This window comes from Somniosus microcephalus, unplaced genomic scaffold (genome assembly GCF_052327205.1).
Source record: "Somniosus microcephalus isolate GS21.2 unplaced genomic scaffold, FLI_Smic_1.0 unresolved_chr2, whole genome shotgun sequence".
Classification (NCBI taxonomy): Eukaryota; Metazoa; Chordata; class Chondrichthyes; order Squaliformes; family Somniosidae; genus Somniosus; species Somniosus microcephalus.
The window spans coordinates 64,915,754-64,939,582 of NW_028225180.1; the positions used below are offsets into that span (position 1 = coordinate 64,915,754).

General features: G+C 45.4%; 1 pseudogene; it reads right to left on the reverse strand.

Annotated features, from left to right (window-relative positions):
- Positions 1 to 5,661: 5,661 nt before the first annotated feature.
- Positions 5,662 to 23,540, reverse strand: LOC147092750 (beta-1,3-galactosyltransferase 5-like; annotated as a pseudogene).
- Between the last annotated feature and the right edge of the window lie 289 nt (positions 23,541 to 23,829).

Here is a 23,829-nt window from a genome sequence, read left to right on the forward strand (position 1 = left end):
TAGGGAGGGGGTGAGAGGCAGGAGGAGGAGGAGGGGGAGAGGGAGGAGAGGAGGGGAGAGAAAGAGGGTGGGGGAGGGGAGTGAGAGAGGGTGGGGGAGGGGAGAGAAAGAGGGTTGGGGGAGGGGGGAGAGAGAGGGTGGGGGGAGGGGAGAGAGAGAGGGTGGGGGGAGGGGGAGAGAGGTGAGAGAGAGAGGGTGGGGGAGGGGAGAGAGAGATGGTAGCAGTGGGGAGAGAGAGAGGCTGCGGGGAGGGAGAGAGAGAGGGTGGGGGGAGGGGAGAGAGAGAGGGTGGGGGAGGGGAGAGAGAGAGGGTAGCAGTGGGGAGAGAGAGAGAGGGTGGGGGGAGGGGAGAGAGAGGGAGAGAGGGTGGGGCGAGGGGAGCGAGACAGGGTGGGTGTACCGAGAGAGGGTGTGGGAGGGGAGCGAGAGAGGGTGGGGGGAGAGAGAGTGTGGGGGGAGGGAAGTGGGGGGAGGGCAGGGAAAGGGAGGGGTGGGGAGGGAGGGAGAGAGAGTAAAGCAGGGAGAGACGTGGGGAGGGAGGGAGAGAGAGTAAAGCAGGGAGAGACGGGGAGGGAGAGTGAGAGGGTGAGGGAGGGAGAGCGTGAGGCGAGGGGGAGGGAGAGTAAAGCAGGGAGAGACGGGGGAGGTAGTGAGAGGGTGAGGGAGGGAAAGAGTGAAGGGGTGGGACAGGGAGGGAAAGAGTGAGGGGGTGCGAGAGCTTACCTGCTTCCTTCCTTCACAGGGGTCCATCGGGCCACTTTCCCCCCGTCGCGCTCTCTCTCTTCCCCCCCCCAGTCGCTCTCTCTCTTCCCCCCCCAGTCGCTCTCTCTGTTCCCCCCCAGTCGCTCTCTCTCTTACATCCCCAGTCGCTCTCTCTCTTCCCCCCCCAGTTGCTCTCTCTCCTACCCCCCATCGCTCTCTCTCTTCCCCCCCTAGTGGCTCTCTCTCTTCCCCCCCAGTCGCTCTCACTCTTCCCCCCCAGTCGCTCTCTCTCTTCCCCCCAGTCGCTCTCTCTCTTGCCCCCCAGTCACTCTCTCTCTTCCCCCCCAGTCGCTCTCTCTCTACCCCCCAGTCACTCTCTCTCTTCCCCCCCAGTCGCTTTCTCTCTTCCCCCCCAGTCGCCCTCTCTCTTCCCCCCCCAGTTGCTCTCTCTCTTCCCCCCCAGTCGCTCTCTCTCTTCCCCCAGTCGCTCTCTCTCTTCCCCGCCAGTCACTCTCTCTCTTCCCCCCCAGTCGCTCTCTCTCTTCCCCCCCAGTCGCTCCCACTCTTCCCCCCCAGTTGCTCTCTCTCTTCCCCTCCAGTCGCTCTCTCTCTCTTCCCCCCAGTCGCTCTCTCTCTCATCCCCCCCAGTCGCTCTCTCTCTCTTCTCCCCCAGTCGCTCTCTCTCTCTTCCCCCCCAGTCGCTCTCTCTCTCTTCCCCTCCAGTCGCTCTCTCTCTTCCCCCCCAGTCGCTCTCTCTCTTACCCCCCAGTCGCTCTCTCTCTCTCTTCCAACAACAACATGCCCTCGAAAAAGCCTCGGCACCGCCGGGCACTCCAGCTAGTCTAATTATATAGAAGTAAAAATATAACTCCATATAAGGAAACTTTAATGGTCTCATCTTTTTATCATAACTGATAGTTTTCTTTACTTAAAGAGCACGTTTTCCTTTGGGCTGACCCGTATAATTACCTTAGTTCATTATATTAACATTAATTTCACGCTTGTTCCTTTAATTGCTATTCGACCAAGTGAATACTTTAATTATAACTCTGTCTTTATTTCTGTACTATTTGTACAAATTAACACGCCAAGGCTCCTTCAGCAGCACCTTCCAAATCGACGAACTTTTCCATCTAGAATGACAAGGGCATCAGGCTCAGGGGAACACCACCACCTCCAAGTTCCACTCCAAGTCACACACCATCCTGACTTGGAAGTATATCACCGTTCCTTCATTATCGCTGGGTCAAAATCTTGGAACTCCCTACCTAACAGCACTGTAGGAATACCTTCACCACATGGACTGCAGTAGTTCAAGAGGGCGTCTCACCAGCACCATCTCACGGGCATTTAGGAATGGGCAATAAATGCTGGCCTTGCCAGCGTCCCCACATCCCATGAACAAACAAAAAAATTATGATGACATTCCAGATGTTTTCCTTGACATAATTAACAGATTTCCAACACTGTTATCAAATGATTAAAGTTCTATGAAATATATGAATCAGTTTAAAATTATATGACTTTTATTACATTTCTTCTTACTGCATCCTGAATCTGACCATTGCTGCAGGGTGAGCCCGCGCTCATCAGCTCAGTGCTACATTAAATTAACTGCTTAACATGCAACATTAAGATAAACCAATACAGCATATCATTAGCAGACTTCACGACAGTCTGATTATCCCAACCCGTACAGTGCCCTCTGTCGTAGGATTAGAGTATTTCATGTCAGCATTAAACTATATCTCATCAGCAAAGTATATCTATCACGGTCTATTCTTTTGTGCAGATCTCCACCCATTGGTTTTACACATTAAACTCTCCACAACCACATTAACCTTTTCAAGTAGGGTTGTTTTCAGCATGATTGACCGTGTCTTGGATCTGTTCGCCATAGCATCTTCATCATGAATATCGCAAGCTAGTTGCTTCTTGCACAACACGTCACCTCTGCACTCACAGCGATAATCCAAGATCATGCAGCGCAATACATCCGACACAAAACAATGCCGCCCTTTCTGTCAATCCGGGTGGGGGGAGGGGCGGATTCTGTAGGTGTTAGATTTCAAGATATCAACTACATTTTTCTCATTATTCAACTTAAGCAAGGATGCAACCATCTCAAACGGAAAGCTATCAGTTAACCATCTTAACTAAAATGTCTTGACTTTCACGAGATTGTGCATTGATTCCAGACTAATATCTTTCAACGAGTCGTGCCAAGGTGACTTACGATAAGTAGGGACGTCATAGCGTAGACAGAATGAGACAGTTTCCATTAGTTCAGGATCACGAACTAACTGCCATAGATAAAGGAATACATGGAAGTGATTTAGAACTGCGAGTAGGATAACCCTCTTTATATGGAGGGTTGTGAGGCTGTGGAATTCACAGAGGGAGAAATTATCTCCATTTCAAGTTTAAATTTTATATATCAATGAATAAAAATAGGTTGATGGGATGTTGAGATCAGGGGGTTTAAAGTGAATGGAACTATTTTCTCGGTTGCAGTGTAAACGCGGACACGAACTCTTTGGCTAAAATTATCTGTTCCCCTGTTATCAATTCTACAACATTTCGATGACCAGTTTGGGATTTAAGTAAATATCTGTGAACAAAGATGTCTAGTGTCACATTGACGAGTCAAGTTCCTACTGTCTCCATCATTAGACACTGATCAGGAGACAGGGCCCCGTTCTATTGGTCCAGGAGACAATGGGGGGAGGAGTCTGATGGGGAGACCAGCGCCTGCAACATTCACACCGAGATTACAGAATTACAGAAAACCACGATTGTATCACATAGATTCTACATTAAAGAAACCTTTAACTATTAATTATACTGGGGCGTCTCATTCCAGTCCCTGCGGTGTGAGCAAGTTAACGCTGACGCCCATAAGTTCTACTCCACTGCTGAAGCTCAGTCATAACTGTTCTCTTTGGATCTTGAGCGGGAAGTGTGACGTTTTAGCGGGTATCAATTATGTTCATCCGGGGAAAGCAGCAGACATCAAACACAAGGCACAAATTGGAGCCAATGTTCTCTGATTCCTTTTAATTTTCACTACAGCAAACCATAGTAATTGCTCTCTAATATGGACCAGAATCTTTGTTTCATTTTTTCATTTATTTGCAAATAAATGTCCAAGGGGTTTTCATCACCTGCTTCAGCTCTTCCCTGAATTTAGTTTGTGTAGCTGCATAAATGCACGTGTTTGTACAGGAACTCAAATCACACAGAATCACACAGAAACCCCACAGTGCAGAGAGAGGCCATTTCGGCCCATCGAGCCTGCACCGACACATATCCCACCCGATCCCCGTAACCCCTACACCAACACATATCCCACCCTATCCCCGTAACCCCACGTATTTAATCCCCCTGACACTAAGGGTCAATTTATCATAGTCAATCAACCTAACCCGCACATCTTTGGACTGTGGGAGGAAACCGGAGCACCCGGAGAATGTGCAAACTCCACACAGACAGTCACCCGAGGCCAGATTTGAACCCGGGTCCCTGGCGCTGTGAGGCAACAGTGCTAACCACTATGCCACCGTGCTGCCCCGGTATGCCCCAAATACATGAGCATATATCCGGTTTCAGCGGCAATATAGGCAGGGGCTGCATAATCGCCTCGGTAATGCGCGGTGTTTGTCGGTCCGGTAGTTAAATAAGTAACGGTAGTTGTCAGCCACAACAGTATAAAACTGGCCGATACACTGAACAGTAAAATTATGGATTTCCTTCGGCTCTCCATCTCGGGATCACTCTGATTCTCACTGTTATGACCCCGGAGTCCCCTACGGGCTCGACAGGCCACTAAAATGCGTCTGGCTGTCATACAATTAAACAGTAATATCAAAACATAACTAAGCCAAGAAAAACAAATGCTACGTAGCCAGGAAAACACTACACCTACAGGCAATGAAATAAACTCCGCTCTGGAGCGGCAACCCCAGTGAACATTGTTAATTATTCGCTCAGGTTCAAATGCAAACCAAAAAATGGAGGCTCTGTAAACAGATCAGGAGAGAGACCGTGCTGATAACCGCGGCCGCAGTCCTCACTGTGCAATACTTGGTTTTAAACCTCTTACAACATATAGCTACAAATCGGTCAAATGTGAACGAGACCGTAAACCACACCGACAAATAAAGGTAGACACATTGCAGGTATATAGTCAACTTACAGACGGCAGTTAACGACAGGAATGTATGTGGAAAGTAATAACGTAAAATGCGGTTCAATAATACATTGATGATCATGACCAGTAGATCTGCTGTTGCCATGGCCACCATGTAGACAGAGATACATTTGGAAAGGCCGCATTTTCCTCTGGAGAAAATCACGATTGTCAGTAGGTTCGCTGTAAGAAGGAGCAACAAGAGGTTAGTAACGGGGTCATTCAGATAAATTTCACAGATTATCGTGGGGAAATGTTCAGATGTGTCCCTATTTAGCATTAAGCGCAAGGATTTTTTCATTAACATAGGCGATGGTGAAGACACTTTATTTAAAGGAATGAAATCACTGAACATTCAATATCGAGGGACTGAAAACCCGCCGTCCGTTCAGCAAACTTCAGTCAAGTATTAAATATAATTACACGGCAATTAATGGAAAGATATAATTCAAATAAAATACTCAACTCCGATAAAAAAAAGCGTTCAAGTTATACTCGAACGCTGCAGAGAGGAGGGGAGCTCCTTCCTGCGTGGAATTTATTTTGTAAAACGCCTGTTGGGTGGAGGTTTCTGCAGTCCGAGTTATTATCAACGTAATGTAGACAGGGAACAACGGCACAAAAGACGTGATTATTATGGGCACTGAGCATTACATTCTTTAGTGAGCTATGTGTTGTTGGGGAGGCCGGGGAATCAGCCTCGCCCTCCCTCAGTATAGGGAGGAACATTGAGCGCCCGGTGCCCGCGATGTAGCGACCGGAACAGCGCCTCAGCGGTCGCGTGGACGACGAGGATTGCCGCTGATTTTCACCAACTGATCCCGGTGAATAAATGACTCTGCAGTGTGGACATTCTCGGAATCTGTTACATTAACACTGAGATAGTCAACAGGTATTAGGCAACAGCCAAATGCTGCGAGGAAATGTCCCGTATCTGTACAATTATAGGCCGTACCATTGTTTTTAAGATTTGTGTGAATTCTGAGCTGCTTTACGGTTCCGGCTTGAGTGTTTCTGAGATCCGTAAATGCTCCCCCTTTATAGATCAATCGGTGCCCCGGTGAGACAATCCGGTTAAACAATAATTGGCTTTAGTTACAGTCACTTAACCAGCAAGGAGCGATTTTCAAAGTCAGTGCGCCCGGGCCGCCAATGGGGAAATTGAACAACTCAGTCCATGAAACTCCATCCATTGACATCAATTAACGGAAAGTAATCCCAGAGGCACTGCACTCTGCGCGTGTCCCGTAAATCCTGAAGGATAAAGCAAACATTCCCCCGGACATTGCGTTGATTTCTTGGAGCCTCATCTTAATTTGGTGAAATCGTCACTCATCCATTGCCTAATTAAACTGTGTTGTTTACTGTGATGATGAATGATGTTGAATCGGCTCTAAAATTACTGATGGTGACGCTACCCCAACAATAATGGTGATGACTCTACTCTATCATTATAGGTGGTGAACCTACTCTAACATTACTGGTGGTGGCCCTACTCTAACATTAATTGTGCTGACCCTACTCTAACTTTAGTGGTGGTGACTCTACTCTATCATTACTGTTGGTGACTCTAATCTAACGTCACTGGTGGTGCCCTTGCTCTAACATTACTGGTGAAGACACTATTCTAACAAACAGGTGATGCACCTAATCTAACATTATTGGTGGTGCCTGTACATTAACATGACGGGGTGACCCTACTCAAACATTACTTGCATTGGCCCTACTTTAACATGACTTGGGGTGACCCTACTCAAACATTACTTGCGATGGCTCTACTTTAACATGACTGGGGGAGCCCCTACTCAAACATTACTTGCGGTGGCTCTACTTTAACATGACTGGGGGTGACCCTACTCTAACATTAATGGCTATGCCCCTACTGTTACATTCCTGCTGGTGACTCTACGATCATATTACTGGTGCTTACATGGCTCTAATATTAATGTAGGTGACCCTAATCACCATTATTCCTGGCGATCCGATTCTAATTTTGCTGGTAGTGACCCATCTGAAATGTTACTGCTGGTAACAATAATCTAAGCCAATGGGTGATGACTCATCTCTACCATTACTGCTTCTGACATTTTTTTTATTTGCTGACGTGATGTTGGTGTGCTCAGTCAAGGCCAAACGTAATTGCCCATCACCAGTTGCCCTTGAGAATTTGCTGGTGAGCCGCCTTCTTAAACCGCTGCTGTCCATTTGTTGAAAGTCCTCCCACAGTGCTGTTAGGGAGGGATTTCCAGGATCTTGACCAAACGACGACGAAGAAACGGAGATATAATTCCAAGTCTGAATAGTATGTAACTTGGAGTTGAACTGGCAGGTGGTCGTTTTCACAATGCGCCTGCTGTCCTTGTCCTTCCACGTGACAGAGTTTGCATGTTTGGGAGGGGCTGTCGAAAAAACTTTGCGAGTTGCTGCAGTACATGGTACATACTGCAGTCACAGTGCACCGGAGGTGGACGGAGTGAATGGTTAAAGTGGTGAATCGGTGCCAATCAAGAGAGTTGCTTTGCCCTGGAACTGTTGAGCTTCTTGAGTGTTGTTGGAGCTGCACGCATCAAGGCAAGTGGCGAGTATTCCATCACACTCCTGCCTTGTAAATGGTAGAAAGAATTTGGGGAGTCAGGAGGTGGGAGACTCGCCGCAGAATACCCGATCTCTGACTTGTTCTTGCAGCCACATTAATTATTTGGCTCCTCCTGTTAATGTTCTGGTCATTGGTGTCTCCTACGGTGTTTGTGGTGGGAGTTTCGACAATGGTAATGCCGTTGGCTTTCAAGGGGAGGTGGTTACACTCACTTTTTTTGGATTTTTTCATTTCGTGGCATATGTCTGTCAGCAATATTTCTTGCCATTTTTCAGCCCAAGCCTGCAAGTTGTCCTGCTCTCGCTGCATGTGGGCTTCATTATCCCAAGAACTATGCATGGAACGGAACACTCTGTAATTAGCCGCGAACATCCGGACTCTTCTGTTCTTATGATGGCTGGAACTTCAATGATGAAGCTGCTTCAGATGGTTGTGTCTCGAACACTGCCCTGAGAAAATACTTCAGCGATGTTCTGTGGCTGATATGACTGACCTGCAACAATCTTCCTTTTTGCTAGGCATGACTCCAGCCAGAGAATTCTTTCCCCCCTGAAACCCATTTACATCAATTTTGCCAGGGCTGCTGGATGTCACACTCGGTCAAATGCCGCTTGATGTCCGGGGCAATCATCGTTACCTCACCTCTGGAATTCTGATCCTTTGTCCACGTTTGGAATAAGCTGTAATGACATCTGGAGCCATGTTAACGTGGTGGAAACCAAACTGAGCATCTGTGATCAGGTTATTGATCATTAAGGGACACTTGATAGCAATGGCGACTACACCTTCCATCACTTTGCTGATAATTGAGAGTAAGGTGATGAGGCGGTAATTGGCAGAATTTGATTTGTCCTGCTTAATGTTGACAGGTCATTCCGGGGTAATTTTTCACTATGTCGGTAGATGCCAATTTTGTAGTTTTACTGAAAGAGCTTGGCTAGAAGTGCAGCTGCATCTGGAGCACAAATCTGCAGCACCACAGCCCGGATGCTGGCGGGCCACAGCCTTTGCCGTATCCAGCAGGCTCAGTCGTTTCTTGATGTCACGTGGAGTGAATCGAATTGGATGAAACTGGCAATGGCCCAGAAATTCGGGTCGGGTGCTTCCCGCAGATGCGAGCCCCCGACCTGCACTTACCTTGCACGCCCATGTGGAATTCCAATCCGGGGCCTGCTCCAGCTGCCGGTGCACAGTGCTTGCGTATCCCGGGGCGCAGTTCGTTCAATGCGTCCCCTGGGATCATGTGGGCCATGGAGAGCCAATCGGAGCAGGGAGTGCTCCATTCATAAGATTGACAGGAAGAGCTGTCAAACTTACAAATACCTCGGCCCCAAAATAGCACTAAAACTTCAAATAAATGTTTTTAAAAATTCACATTTTTTAAATAAACTAAAAATTACATGAAATAACTATTGTAAACAATAATTTAAATTTTTGAAAAAAATAATTTTATTTTCTAACGGGGCTAAAAATAAACTTACCTTACTTTAAAGTATTTAAAAATAATAAACCTGTGGAAAAATGTTTTAATTTTAATTAAATCACCACTTACCTTGTAAAAAGCAGGCCTTACGCCTGCTTTTTACATGTCTAACTTCTGGAGACTTACCCTCCCGGGAAAACCTGCAAAAGAAACCTAAGTTTGATGCGCACGTGCAGCCTCTCCCGTGCACGTGTTTGACCTCTGAACCCCTTCGTTCAGGGGAATGGAAGTGCCAGTTTCCCACGCATGTGCAGTGCATGCAGGAAACCGGCACTTCCATTCGCTTTACCGGTGAGAACCACATGCGTACTCACCCGTGGAGACCCGAATTTCTGGGAAGGTGGCGATCTCAGGAGCAGGCCGAGATGGTTCATCCACTCAGCAATACCGGCTGAAGAAGGTTGCAAAGGCCCTGGCTTGATGGTAGCAGCACAATGAGGGATATGCCGTGCCATGAGTTTACAGGTTCAGGTGTAATACAATGCTGCTGCTGCTGATGGCCACGCACCTCACCGAGCCCAGCTTGGAGCTGCTACATCTTATCTGATTCTATCCCATTTTGCACGGGACTCCACCTCCACAAGGACTGTGCGCTGGTCACTGCTATCAGTGCTGTAATGGTCAGATGCATCTGAAACAGTTAGATGGTGAGGACGAGGTCAAGTAGTTTTTACTCTCGTGATTGTTCTCTCACCGCCTGCCAAATGCCCAGTCCGGCAGCTAACGTCCAAGGCTCCTCTATCACCATCCATGGGTATGTGCTGTCCCACCAGCAGGAGTAACCTCCAAGATGTGCCAACAGTGTGGTATACAGTTGTGAAGTTGCGGCACTGGGAATACTCTACATTGACTTCGGCCCTCATGAAGTCTCATGCCATCAGGCCAAACATGGGCAAGCAAACCTCATTCTGATTACCACATACCAGCCTCCATCAGTGACGAAGAAGTGCTCTTTCATTTTGAACACCATTCGAAGAAACACTAAGGGTAGCAAGGGCACAGGATGTTCTCTGAGAGGCGGACCTAAATGTCCAAAACCAAAACTGGCTCAGTAGCACCACTACTGACCGAATTGGCCGACTCCAGAAGGAAATAGCTGCCAGACTCAGCTTGGGGCAGGTGGTGAGAAAAACAACATGAGGGAAAACTTAGTTGACCTCGTCCACAGCAATCTACTTGTCGCAGATGCATCTGTCTATGACAGTATATTTAGGAGAGACCACCGCACAGTTCTTGTTGAGACGAAGTGCCGTCTATACACTGCGGAGAACCTCCAATGTGTTGTGTGGCACTACCACCTTGCTAAATGATTCAGAACAGAATTAGCAGCTCAAAACTTAGCTTCTACTAGATGCCGTGCACCATCAGCAGCCACAAAATTGGATAAGACCGCAATCTGTAAAGCCATGGTGCAAGATTATCATGCATTAATTGGATTTTAGAATATTGATTTAATATCTTATAATAATAAATATCTATAATCATAGAAACACAGAGTATTTACAGCACAGAAAGAGGCCATTCGGCCGGTAGAGCCCGTGCTGGCTCTGTGCAGGTGCACTTGAGCTAATCCCACTTCCCCGCCCTTTCATCGTAGCCCTGCATTTTTTTCTTCAGGTATATTTCCAATTCCCTTTTGAAAGCTCCGATGGAGTCTGCCACCACCAGCCTTTCAGGCAGTGCATTCCAAGTCCTAACCACTCGCTGCATAAAAAAATATTGCTCATGTCGCTTTTGGTTCTTTTCCCAATCACCTTAAATCTGTGTCTTCTGGTTCATCGACCCTTTCGCCAATGGGAACAGTTTCTCTCTATCTACTCCGTCTAAACCCCTCATGATTTTGAATATATCTATCAAATCTACTTTCAATCTTCTCTGCTCTATGGGGAATAACCCCAGTATTTCTAGTCTATCCATGTAACTGAAGTCCCTCGTCCCTGGAATCATTCTCGGAATTATTTTCTGCAATGTCTCTAAGGCCGTCACATTCTTGCTAAAGTGTGGCGCCCAGAATTGGACACAATACTCCAGTTCATGCTGAAACAGTGTTTTATAAACTTTCATTATAACTTCTTGGCTTTTGTACTCTATGCCTCTATTTATGAAGCCCAGGATACCGAATGTTTCTTTAACCGCTTTCTCAAACTGCCCTGCAACTTTCAACAATTTGAGCACCTACACCTTCAGGTCTCGCTATTCATGCACCCACTTTAGAATTGTACACTTTAGTTTTTTTGCCTCTTCTCGTTCTTCCCACCAAAATGTAACACTTCACACTTTTCTGCGTTAAATTTTATCAGCCACGTGTCTGCCCATTTCACCAACCTGCCTATGTCTTCTTCAAGTCTATCACTATCCTCCCCACTGTTCACTATACTTGCAAGTTTTGTGTCATCTGCAAATTTTGAATTTGTTCCCTGTAAACGCAAGCCCAAGTCATTAATATATATCAAGATAAGCAGTGATCCTTGTACAGACCTCTGGGGAATACCACTCTATAACTGCCTCCACTCCAATCATCTGTAATGAGGTTATAATCGTGTGTATGAATTAAATGTAGAAATCTGTTATCATCATTTTTATGTAATGGTAACCTGAATTATATATATGTAATCATTTTGCATATAATTAAAATTATGTACTTATGCTGTAAGCTTATGGGTGAGAAAGAGAATTGTTATAGCCGAATAGGGAGGTTGTGGGTGAAAGGTGGATATTAGCCACAGTAAGGATGATACATAGAGTGCGACTAGCCTGAGAGGCAAGGTCAGGTGTAGCTGCCATTGTAATGGAATGTTACGACGTCTCCAGTGAAACTCAAACCTAAGCCTTTCGCAGAAACAGCTAGGACGCTATATCTCTGCAAACTGGGGACATGTGCCGTTGTATTGCCATAATTAACCCAAATATGTGTCTTGTTGGTCAAAAACAGTTGATATAATATTCACTTATGTCTAGAACATGCGTAAGCCAAGTAGGAGCGGAAGTGGCATCTCTGTGATTTGATTTGAGGGCTTTTGGATGGCAGCCAGCGATTGCACACTAAGAGTCCAAAAGGTTTTGAATGCGAGTAAGTGTATAACAGGGGGATCTTAACAGACACAAAGGCCCAAAAATTCGGGTCAGAGGCTTCCCGCGGGCACAAGCCTCTAACCTGCACTTACCTTGCGTGCTGGCCGTTGTGCTGTGGGCCCCCGTGGTATTCCAACCCTGGGACACCTCCAACTGCCGGCGCATGGTGCTTGCGTATACCAGGGGCGCAGTTAGTTCAAAGAATGCCCGGGATCGTGTGGGCCATGGAGAACCAATGGTAGCAGGGAATGCTTCATTCATAAATTTGACAGGAAGAGCTGTCAAACCTATAAATACTATAAGCTCCAAAACATCACTAAAACATCAATTAAATTTTAAAAAATCACATTTTTAAAATAACTATGAATTATATGAAATAACTATTTTAAACAATAATTTACACTTTTTTGAAGATTAATTACATGTTCTAATTGGGTTAAAAATAAACTTACCTTTCTTTAAAGTATTTAAAAATAATAAACCTGTGGAAAAATGTTTTAATTGTAATTAATTCACCACTTACCGTGTTAAAAGCAAGCCTTGCGCCTGCTTTTTAATAGTGTAACTGCTGGAGACTTACACTCCCGGAGAACCCTGCAAAAAAAACATAAGTTCAATGCGCATGCGCTGCCTCTCTGGCACACGCGTTCCATCTGTCAACCCCTTCTTTCAAGGCAACGGAAGTTCTGATTTCCCGCGCATGCACAATGCATGCACAAAACCGGCACTTTGGTTGGGCCTACACGTGAGTATCCATTGTGTACTCACGAGTGGGGACCCGAATTTCTGGGACATTATTTTTTAAATATCTATAAATAACAAGAAACAGCTATTTTAAACAATAATTTAAAATTTTGAAAAAATTAATTACATTTTCTAATGGGGCTAAAAATAACTATCTTTCGTTAAAGTATTTAAGAATAATAAACCTGTGGAAAAATGTTTTAATTTTTATTAATTCACCACTACCTTGTTAAAAGCAGGCCTTGTGTCTGCTTTGTAAAAGTGTAACTGCTGGAGACTTACCCTCCCGGAGAAACCTGAAAAAAAAACGTAAGCTTGATGCGCACGCGCTGCCTCTCTGGTGCACGCGTTCCACCTGTCAACCCCTTCTTTCAAGGGAACGGAAGTTCCGGTTTCCCACGCATGTGCAGTGCATGCACATAACCGGCACTTTCGTTGGGCCTATGCATGAGTACCCAGCGTGTACTCTTGCGAGGGGACCCGAATTTCTGGGCCATTCTGTAGAAGATTTCAGGAAGATTCAAGGAGACACTCGGGAGAAAAAGGAAGAGGTGTGATCAGACACATAGGGTGCAGCTTATTCACGGTTGCGCTTCTACCCGGAGATTAACAGATTAATGTAAGACTCAAGTGTCCTCTCCAAACTACTGCTCAAACACTGTAATGAATTAAGCCTTGCTTGTGCTGCATAAGGAGAAATTATTTTCCCCAGTACGGTTCAACCTCGAATCAATTGGATCCAGGTTCCCTCTGCGATCTTATAATGGCCTGGCATATCCATCATTCTGCCATTACCATCATGCCAGGGGAACATCCCTGGTTCAATGAAGCATATAGAAGAGCATGCCAGGAGCAGCAACCGACGTACCTGAAAATGTGGTGCCAATGTGGTGAAGATACAACACAGGAGTGCATGCATATTAAATAGCGGTGCAACATGCTAATGTCTGAGCTAAGTGACCCAACAACCAATGGATCAGATCAGAGCTCTGCGGTCCTGCCACATCCAGTCATAAGTGGTTGCGGTCAATTAATGAACTAACCGGAGGGAGAAGGATCAATGAACATCCCCATCCTCAACATCACCAGCAAGGACATATAAAATTGCAGAGAGACTGATTTAATATTATCCTTCAATCGGTTTGTAATAGAAACATAGAAACAGAAAAGATAAGAGCAGGAGTAGTCCATTCGGCCCCTCGAGCCTGTTCTGCCATTTAATGAGATCATGGCTGATCATCCAAATTCAGTACCATGTCCCTGTTTTCTCCCCTTATCTCTTGATCCCCTTAGCCTTAAGAAATATATCTAACTCGTTCTTGAATATATTTAATGAATTGGCATCAACTGCCTTTTGTGGTAGAGAATTCCATACATTCACCACTCTCTGGGTGAAGAAATTCTTACTCATCTCAGTCCGAAATGGCTTACCCCTTATCGTTAGACTATGACACCTGGTTCTGGACTCCCCCGCCATCGGGAACGTCCTCCCTGCATCTAGTGTGTCTAGTCCTGTTAGAATTTTATAAGTTTCAATGAGCTCCCCTCTCATTCTTCTAAACTCTAGCGAATGCAGGCCTAATCGACCCAATCTCTCCTCATACGTCATTCCTGCCATCCCATGTATCAGTCTGGTGAATCTTCGCTGCACTCCCTCCAATGCAAGAACATCCTTCCTCAGATAAGGCGACCAAAACTGCACACAATACTCAAGGTGTGGTCTCACCAAGGCCCTGTAAAACTGCAGCAATACATCTTTGCTCTTGTACATGAATCCTCTCACTATGAAGGCCAACATACCATATGCCTTCTTAACCACCAGCTGCACCTTCATGCTTACCTTCAGCGACTGGTGCACAAGGACACTCAGACCTCGTTGCACTTCCACTTTTCCCAATCAATTGCCGTTCAGATAATAAGCTGTCTTCCTGTTTTGCAACCGAAGTGGAAAACCACACATTTATCCACATTATACTGCATTTGCCATGCATCTGCCCAATCATCCAACCTGTCAAAATAATACGGGAGATTCTCAGCATCCTTCTCACAGCACACACGCCCACCCAGTTTTTGTCGTCTGCAAACCTGGAGATATTACATCTAGTTCCCTCGGCTAGATGACTTATATATATTGTGAATAGCTGGGGTCCTAGCACTGATCCCTGTGGTACACCACTAGTCACTGCCTGCCACTCGGAAAAAGACCCGTTTATTCCAACTCTTTGCTTCCTGTCTGCCAACCAGTTCTCTATCAAAGACAGTACCTTACCCCCAATCCCATGTGCTTTAACTTTGCACGCTAATCTCTTATGCTGGACCTTATCGAAAGCCTTCTGAAAGTTAAATACACCACATCTACTCGTTCTCCCTTATATGTTCTACCAGTTACATCCTCAAAAATTTCCAGGAGATCAGTCAAGCATGATTTACCTTTTGTGAATCCATGTTGACTTTGTCCGATCCTGTCACTGTTTTCCAAGTGCTCTGCTTTTACATCTTTCATAATGGACCCTAGCATTTTCCCAACTACTGATGTCAGACTTACCAGTCCATAATTCCCCGTTTTCTCTCTACCAACTTTTTTAAATAGTGGGGTTACATTAGCTCTCCTCCAATCCATGGGAACTGTTACAGAGTCTATAGATCTTTGTAAGATGAGCAGCAATGCATCTACTATTTCTAGGGCATTCGTAAGTACCCTTGGATGTAGATTATCAGACCCTGGGGATTTATCGGCCATCAATCCCGTCAATTTCCCTAACACCACTTACCTTCAAATACTGATGTCATCCAATTCCTCCCTCTGATTAGATCCTATGTTCCCCGAGATCAGTGGGAGGTTATTTTTGTCCTCCTTTGTGAAGACAGTACGAAAGTATGTATTTGATTGGCCTGCCTTTTCTTTGTTCCCCTTTATAAATTCCTCTGATTCTGACTGCAAGGGACCTACGCTTGACTTCACCCATCTTTTTCTCTTCACATATCTATAGAACCTTTTACAGTCAGTTTTTATGTTTCCAGCTAGCTTGCTCTCATAATCTATTTTACCCCTCTTAATTAATCCCTTTGTCCTCCTTTGCTGAATCCTAAACTGTTCCCAATCCTCAGGTTTGCTGCTTTTTCTGGCCAAATTACACGTCCTCTCCTTCGTTCTTATGCTATCCCTAATGTATCTTGTCACCACGGTTGAGTCACCTTTTTTGTTTTATTTTTATGACAAACAGGGATGACCAAATTTGGGAGTTCATCCATGCGATCTTTAGATGTTTGCCATTGCCTATACACCGTCAGCCCTTTAAGTAACGTTCCCCAATCAATCCTAGCCAACTCGTGCCTCATAACCTCCTAGTTTCTTTTAGTTAAATTCAGGAGTCTAGTCTCTGAGTCAACTGCTTCACTCTCCATTTTAATGATGGTGAGGAGATGGCGGAGTTGGACTGGGGTGGACAAATGTAAGAAGTCACACAACACCAGGTTATTGTCCAACAGCTTTATTTGAAGTCACAACCTTTCGGAGCGCTGCTCCTTCATCAGGTGAAGTGGAGAGATCCATAAAGGCACAGCTTATATAGTCAGAGAATAATGTCAGATGTTTACAGTTAATCTTTCTAACTGCCATTTATCACACCTCGACAGAGAGATAATCACAGCAATCAAAGGTGTGAATGGTGTCCGAACAGGTCAGTCAGGAAAACATTACATCAAAGAACAATGAGGTGGGGTCACAAGGGGTCAAATGTTGCAGATGCTGGGGTCTGTGTGAAAAACAAAAAAAACAACAAAAAACATTTTTTTTGCTGGAAATCACAGCAGGTCCGGCCGCATCTGTGTAGGGAGAACAAGCCAACGATGACTGGAGTCTGGATGACCCTACGTCAGGTGGGGTTACATGTAGCGTGACATGAACCCAAGATCCCGGTTCAGGCCATCCTCATGGGTGTGGAACTTGGCTATCAGTTTCTGCTCGACGATTTTGCGTTGTCATGTGTCTCGAAGGCCGTCTTGGAGAATGCTTACCCGCAGGGGCACGGTGGCATAGTGGTTAGCACTGTTGCCTCACAGCGCCAGAAACCCAGGTTCAAATCTGGCCTCGGGCGACTGTCTGTGTGGAGTTTGCACATTCTCCCTGTGTCTGCGTGGGTTTCCTCCGGGTGCTCCGGTTTCCTCCCATCAGTCCAAAGGTGTGCAGGTTAGGTTGATTTGGCTGTGATAAATTGACCCTTAGTGTTAGGGGATTAAATACGTGGGGTTACAGGAATAGGGTGGGATATGTGTCGGTGCAGGCTTGATGGGCTTAAATGGCCTCTATCTGCACTGTGGGGATTCTGTGAGATCGGAGGCTGAATGTCCTTGACCCCTTGTGACCCCACCTCATTGTTCTTTTATGTAATGTTTTCCTGACTGACCTGTTTGGACAGCATTCACACCTTTGATTGCTGTGATTATCTCTCTGCCGAGGTGTGATGAATGGCAGTTAGAAAGATTACCTGTAAACATCTGACATTATTCTCTGACTATATAAGCTGTGTCTTTATGCATCTCTCCACTTCACCTGATGAAGGAGCAGCGCTCCGAAAGCTTGTGACTTCAAATAAAACTGTTGGACTATAACCTGGTGTTGTGTGACTTCTTACATTTTAATGATGAATTCTATCATATTTTGATCGCTCCTCCCCAAGGGGCCTCGCAGAACAAGGTTGTTAATTAACCCTTTCTCATTGCATAATACCCAGTCTAAGATGGCCAGATCTCTAGTCGGTTCCTCAACATATTGGTCCAGGAAACCATCCCGTATATACTCTACGAATTCCTCCTCCACAGTATTGTTATTAATTTGGTTAGCTCGATCTATATGTACATTAAAGTCAACCATGATACCTGCACTGCTCATATTGCAGGCTTCTCTAATTTGCCGTTAAATGCCATCCCCAAACTCAGCATTACTGTTTGGGGGTCTGTATACAACTCCCACTAACGGTTTCTTCCCCTTGGTATTGCTCAGCTATTCCCATACAATTTCCACAACATCAGAGCTAATATTCTTCCTTACTATTGCTGATCTCCTTTTTAACCAGCAATACTACTCCACCTCCTTTTCCTTTTTTCCTTTCCTTCCTGAATATTGAATACCCCTGGATGTTCAATTCCCAGTCTTGGTCCCCCTGGAGCCAAGTCTCCATAATCCTAATTATCTCATGCCCGTTTACTTCTATATACGCAGCTAATTCATCCACCTTAATAAGAATGCTCCTCACATTAAACTCAAAGATCTCCGGCTTGATTTTTCAACACTCTTAGTCCTTTTTAGAATTATTCTCCATGTGGCCCTGTTTGATTTCCACACTTGATTTCTCTGCCTTCCTCTTTTGCTTTTCTCCTTCCTGCCTTTTGTTTCTATCCATTGCTTACCTTTCCTCTGTCGCCCTGCACAGGTTTCCAGCCCCCTGCCATTTTAGTTTAAACCCTCCCCAACAGCACTAGCAAACATTGCCCCTAGGACATCAGTTCCGGTCCGGCCCAGGTGCAAACCATCCACTTTGTACTCGTCCCGCCTCCCCCAGAACTGGTTCCATTGTCCGATGAATTTGTATCCCTCCCCCTTGCAACATTCCTCTAGCCAAGTATTCAGCTGAAATATCCTTCTATTTCTACACTGACGAGCACGTGGCACTGGTAGCAATCCTGAGATTACTTCCTTTGAGGGCTTATTTATTAATTTACCTCCTAACTTCCTATATTCAGCGTTTAGGAACTCATGCCGTTTTTTACCTATATCGTTGGTACATATCTGCACTACGGCAACTGGCTGTTCACTCTCCACCTCCAGAATGCCCTGCAGCCGCTCCGAGACATCCTTGACCCTTGCACCAGGAAGGCAACATACCATTCTGGAGTCTCATTTGTGGCCGCAGAAATGCCTTTCTATTCCTCTGTCAATAGCATACCCTATCACTATAGCTCTCCCGCACATTTTCCCCCAGTCCTGTGCAGCATGACTACCCATGCTGCCAGCAAGTGGGCTGCTGCTGCCTTCTCCCGAGAACCCAACCCCCTCAACAATATCCAAAGTGGTATATCTCTTTGAAAGTGGGATGGCCACAGGGGACCATTGCACTACCTGCCTGTGCCTACTACCCTGCCTGGTTGTCACCCAATCCCTTCCTGCCTGTGCAGAATTTACCTGCGGTGGGATCAACTCCCTGTACATGATATCCACAATGTGCTCAGCATCGCGAATGCTTCATTATATATTCATTCGCGGCTCCAGCGCCACAATGTGGTCTGATTGTAGCTGCAGCTGGATACACTTCCTGCACATTTGATCATGAGGGACACACCAAGTGTCCCTGATTTCCCACATAGAGCAGGAGGAGCATGCCACGGAGTCGAGCAGTTCTGCCATTAATTACCCTTTAATTAATTCAAATTAAATTAAATCAAATCAATACCACTAATTACACTACAATTAAATTATATTCTCAAGTGCCCTTCTTTACCAGCACTCCCCGCTATGCAACAGAAACCCTAGAAACTATAAAACATGGAAATTTAATTTGGAAAAAAAGCGAGAAAGAGAGCAATATTCACCAACCAATCACTTACCTGCTTTCTGGTGATGTCACACTTCAATTGTTTTTACTTCTCTCTCTCCTCTCGCTGACTCTGTGCCTCTCGCAGGTCCGCCGCTCAGCTCTGGTCCCAGGCCTCCTCTCCATGCTCTTTATATCCTCCTCTCGCTGACACTGTGCCTCTTGCATTTCCGCCGCTCAGCTCCAGTCCCAGGCCTCCTCTCAGCACTCTTTTTATAGTCCTCTCACTGACTCTGTGCTTCTCGCAGGTCCGCCGCTCAGCTCCGGTCCCAGGCCTCCTCTCCATGCTCTTTTTATCTTCCTCTTGCTGACTCTGTGCTTCTCGCAGGTCCGCTGCTCAGCTCCAGTCCCAGGCCTCCTCTCAGCACTCTTTTTATAGTCCTCTCGCTGACTCTGTGCTTCTCGCAGGTCCGCCACTCAGCTCCAGTCCCAGGCCTCCTCTCCGTGCTCTTTTTATCTTCCTCCCGCTGACTCTCTGCCTCTCACAGGTCCGCCGCTCAGCTCCGGTCCCAGGCCTCCTCTCCGTGCTCTTATTATCTTCCTCTCGCTGACTCTGTGCCTCTCACAGGTGCGCCGCTCAGCTCCGGTCCCAGGCCTCCTCTCCACGCTCTTTTTATCCTCCTCTCGCTGACTCTGTGCCTCTCGCAGGTCCACCATACAGCTAATATGTCATTTGCTTTCCTAACTACACCTGCAGGCTAACTTGCAGTGTACAAGGACACCTAGTTTCAATTGAAGTCCAAAATGACCCAATCTTCCACCATTTAAAAATATTCTGTTTTCCTATTTTTCTTACCAAAGTGGATAATGTCACACATCTCCATCTTATATTCCATCATCCATGTTCTTTCCCACTCACTTAACCTGTCTATATTGCTTTGCATCATCTTTGCATTTGCCTCACACCTTACTTTCACACCCAACTTTGTATCATCAGCAAACTCGGATTCATTTGACACATTGCAGCCTCCAATTCATTCAATGTATTGCTTATACCCCATATGTTAGTATATAGCACACGTGTTTGACCTGATGCGGTCTTTCTTACACCGTTTAACTTTACACCTTTCTTATTTGTCTCGCCTGCTGTAACTGCTTTAATTATTTTAGTACTCCCTTCACTGGAGTATCACGTCATGACCTGAAATCTGCTCTTATCCTTTTTATCGTTCAATTATAATTTTTACTGTTGTTTATGACTGAATCCTCCCCCCACCCCATTTATGAGAATAGTGTGTTTTTGCCTCGCTATTTATACGGTCCACTCGGACCTTGGTCCTATCTTATTTCAGATACAACATGTTCCAACGGTATGGCTATCTCTTTGCCCTGCACTTTGCCCCATGAATTGGATCCGCTCCCTCATACAACACTCATCCAGCCAAGTGTTCACTTTTCTGGTCTGTTTGTCTCTGTAACAATTAGAACGTGGCCTGGGTAATAATGCTGAGATTAGCGCCCTTGTAGACCTGGTTGATAATTTAGTTCCTCACTCCAGCTACTCCCTCAGCTAGAACTCCGCCCTTTTTGCCCTTTGTCACTTGTCCCGACATGAACCATGACAAATCTCCAAATACATTTGCCGCATCGAGTAACCCCTTATCGTGGCATCATCTTATGGTTAAACGGGTACAATTAACCCGGGAATATCAGTTAATCTTCCAGCTGTGTGTGAGGCCCCACTCGGGGAGAGAACTTCTGTTATCTCCGCCAAAAAGTTCACGTAAGTTACACCTGAATTCGTTGTGGATCCACTTTAATGGGGAAATAAAGTGAGAGACTGCCCCCTCCTATAAATTCGGAGTACAGGGACATTTAAACTTGTAACGGGACAGATTAAACACTCATTGTTTCATAACATGCCGTGAGACGGATTTTACAGCAGCGGTTAGTGCTGTTTCCAATTCCATTTTGCAATTTACTATTGAATCTGTCCCCACCACCCTTTCAGGTGTTGCATTCCCGATAACAACAACTCGCTGTCCAAAAATAATATTTCCTCATGACGTCACTGGTTTTCCTGTCAATTACCTTGAAATTCGCAAATTGTTTTGGAACAGGGGCGGTCAATATGGAGCTATTTGCTCGTGTGAAGGATAAAGAAAGTCATTGACTGATTGGGCGGAATGGATAGTTTCCGTTTTGTAAGAGCGTCGTTTTTTTTGTACATTGAGGTTTCATGGTTTAGCATTAGTTTTAGGACCCTGGGAAAATGATTGGGGATCTCAGGGTGTCAGAGCACTGAGTCCAGTCCTGGGATCAGCGAGCACTGGGAATGTGGCCTAAAGGTTTGTGAACACAGAGAACGGCACTGTTGTTAGGTAGTTGGGGGAAATATGAAATGTGGCTTTCTGGGATCCAGAAATTCGAACATCTTAGAATGTACATGTGACTTTGAAAGATTTATTTAACAATTCAAAGGTTAAAAATCTTCATGTAAACCCATGTTTTTGAGATATGCTGAGGCTTTGAAGGTAAATCTTCATGGAAGGCCCTAAAATAAATATTTAAAACAATTTAATCATTAGATTGAATGATGTTGATGCGAAAATGTTGTTTTTATTTGTATTTAGATACTTATTTTGAAGATTAGACATTTCAGTTACTGAAAAAAATGACAGACATTATTTTCAACCATCTCTTTGATTAAATTGATTGGTTGATCAAGAAACTAGTTTCTCAGCTGGCTCTGTGAAAGAGCCTCTATTTAGTCCCACTCCACTGCTTCTTCCCTATAGCCCAGCACGATTTCCCCTTGAAGTATTTATCGAATTAATTTTGAAAGTTACTATTGAAACTACTTTCACCGCCATTTCAAAGCACTGCATTCCGGATCATAAGATGTTGCTGCGAGAGAAAAATTAATCTCAACTTCTCTCTGGTTCAATTGCTAACTCCCTTAAAAATGAATATCTTTACATATCTTGAATTTATATTATTATTTGTGGTCAGAAATCGAGGTAAATGGCAATTTGGGAAGCGGAGATGTGGATTTTGCTTCTCTCTGATACAGGCGGAGGAAGTGGGAGACGTCAAACTGAGGCTCGGCAGCACCACAACTGGAAGGAGCGTGTAATTACAGCATGGAAGTCTATACTGGAGATAACCTTCCTAAAAGTGAACAGAATGCAGCGAATCAATGGAGATCTACAAATTCCAATAAAGGGTAGATAACCGTAAGACCTTGTCGAATCTCCGAGAAACACCTTAGTGCACTTGACACAGCTTATTTTGGAGGGGCAGTGAGTATTCTGCCTGCACCCCAGCAGCAGCAGTGATGGGTTCAGACAGCATGCAGTGATGCCTCTCAATAAATGGACTGGAGCAAGTGGCATTTGCAGGGGCAAATGACAAGTTGGCCCCCTTAACGCATCTCCAGGGCAGTCCTCAGTTTCTGCATCTGCCAGTTTCTTCCAGTAGATCAGCAGTTGGAGGGTTTCACCCCATGAGGGGCCACGAATTTACAAACGTCAAAAACAGAAAATGGGACCTTTGAAATGTGGAACATTTGCCGTGAGTGGAGTTCCACCGGCGCTATCTTCAACTTAGCCAGAGAGAGACCGACAAAAACGTCCTCGAGTTTCAATTTCGGGACAGTATTCACAATGTTCCAATCTCGGCAGGCGACATCCGTCGAGAGCACGTACCCAGTGCCGGAGTAATATGGCAGATACGTTTCCAGAGAGTATTCCTGTTCACTCACGTACCATTTACTGGATTTGTCCCTGACAGGTCTTGCATGTCTCTGTAAGTGGCCGGTGTAGATGTTCCTGTGACTGGTTCGCGACAAGAGATCTCTTTAATAATCAACAATGACAAACATGTCTGAATCGGTTTTCATCGCAAAGGAGGCAGGCGGACAAAATCGGCTCACCCATTCACCCATTCCAGTCCCATCAGCACCTTGGTGTTCAGGTAGTAATACGTGTCGCTGAGCTCTGTCTGTATGATGTCTTTGTGCAGCAAACCTTCCTCTAGCAGATGCTCCTGATGCTCCCGGCTGTACCCGAGCAGGAAATAGGTCATGACCCTCTTGCCCTGTGTTGTCCGCTCTCTCCCCCAGGTCTGGCAAATGACCGAGCGAGCTTCGAACTAGTCCTGGGCACTGGTGATGAGAAGGACCAGAAATGGGGGACTGATATCACATCTCCTATCAGGTCGCATTTAATTCTGTGTAAAGACAAGGGTCAGGAATGTTGCAGCCTAAATATCCAAATATACCAAGTGTCACCAAAAGGATCACAAAAAAATAAACATTTTTTTGGACGAAATTTGAAACCACATATTGCACCAGAAAAGATCTTCATGTTTTGAATCAACTGTAAAACAAAATAAACACATTGATTTTGGTGGTATCAGGGCAATGCAAGGGGAAACACTTACCAATTATAGATTATTTGGCTTGATTAGTAACATAGGAATAGGAGAAGGCCATTCACCCCATCGAACATGT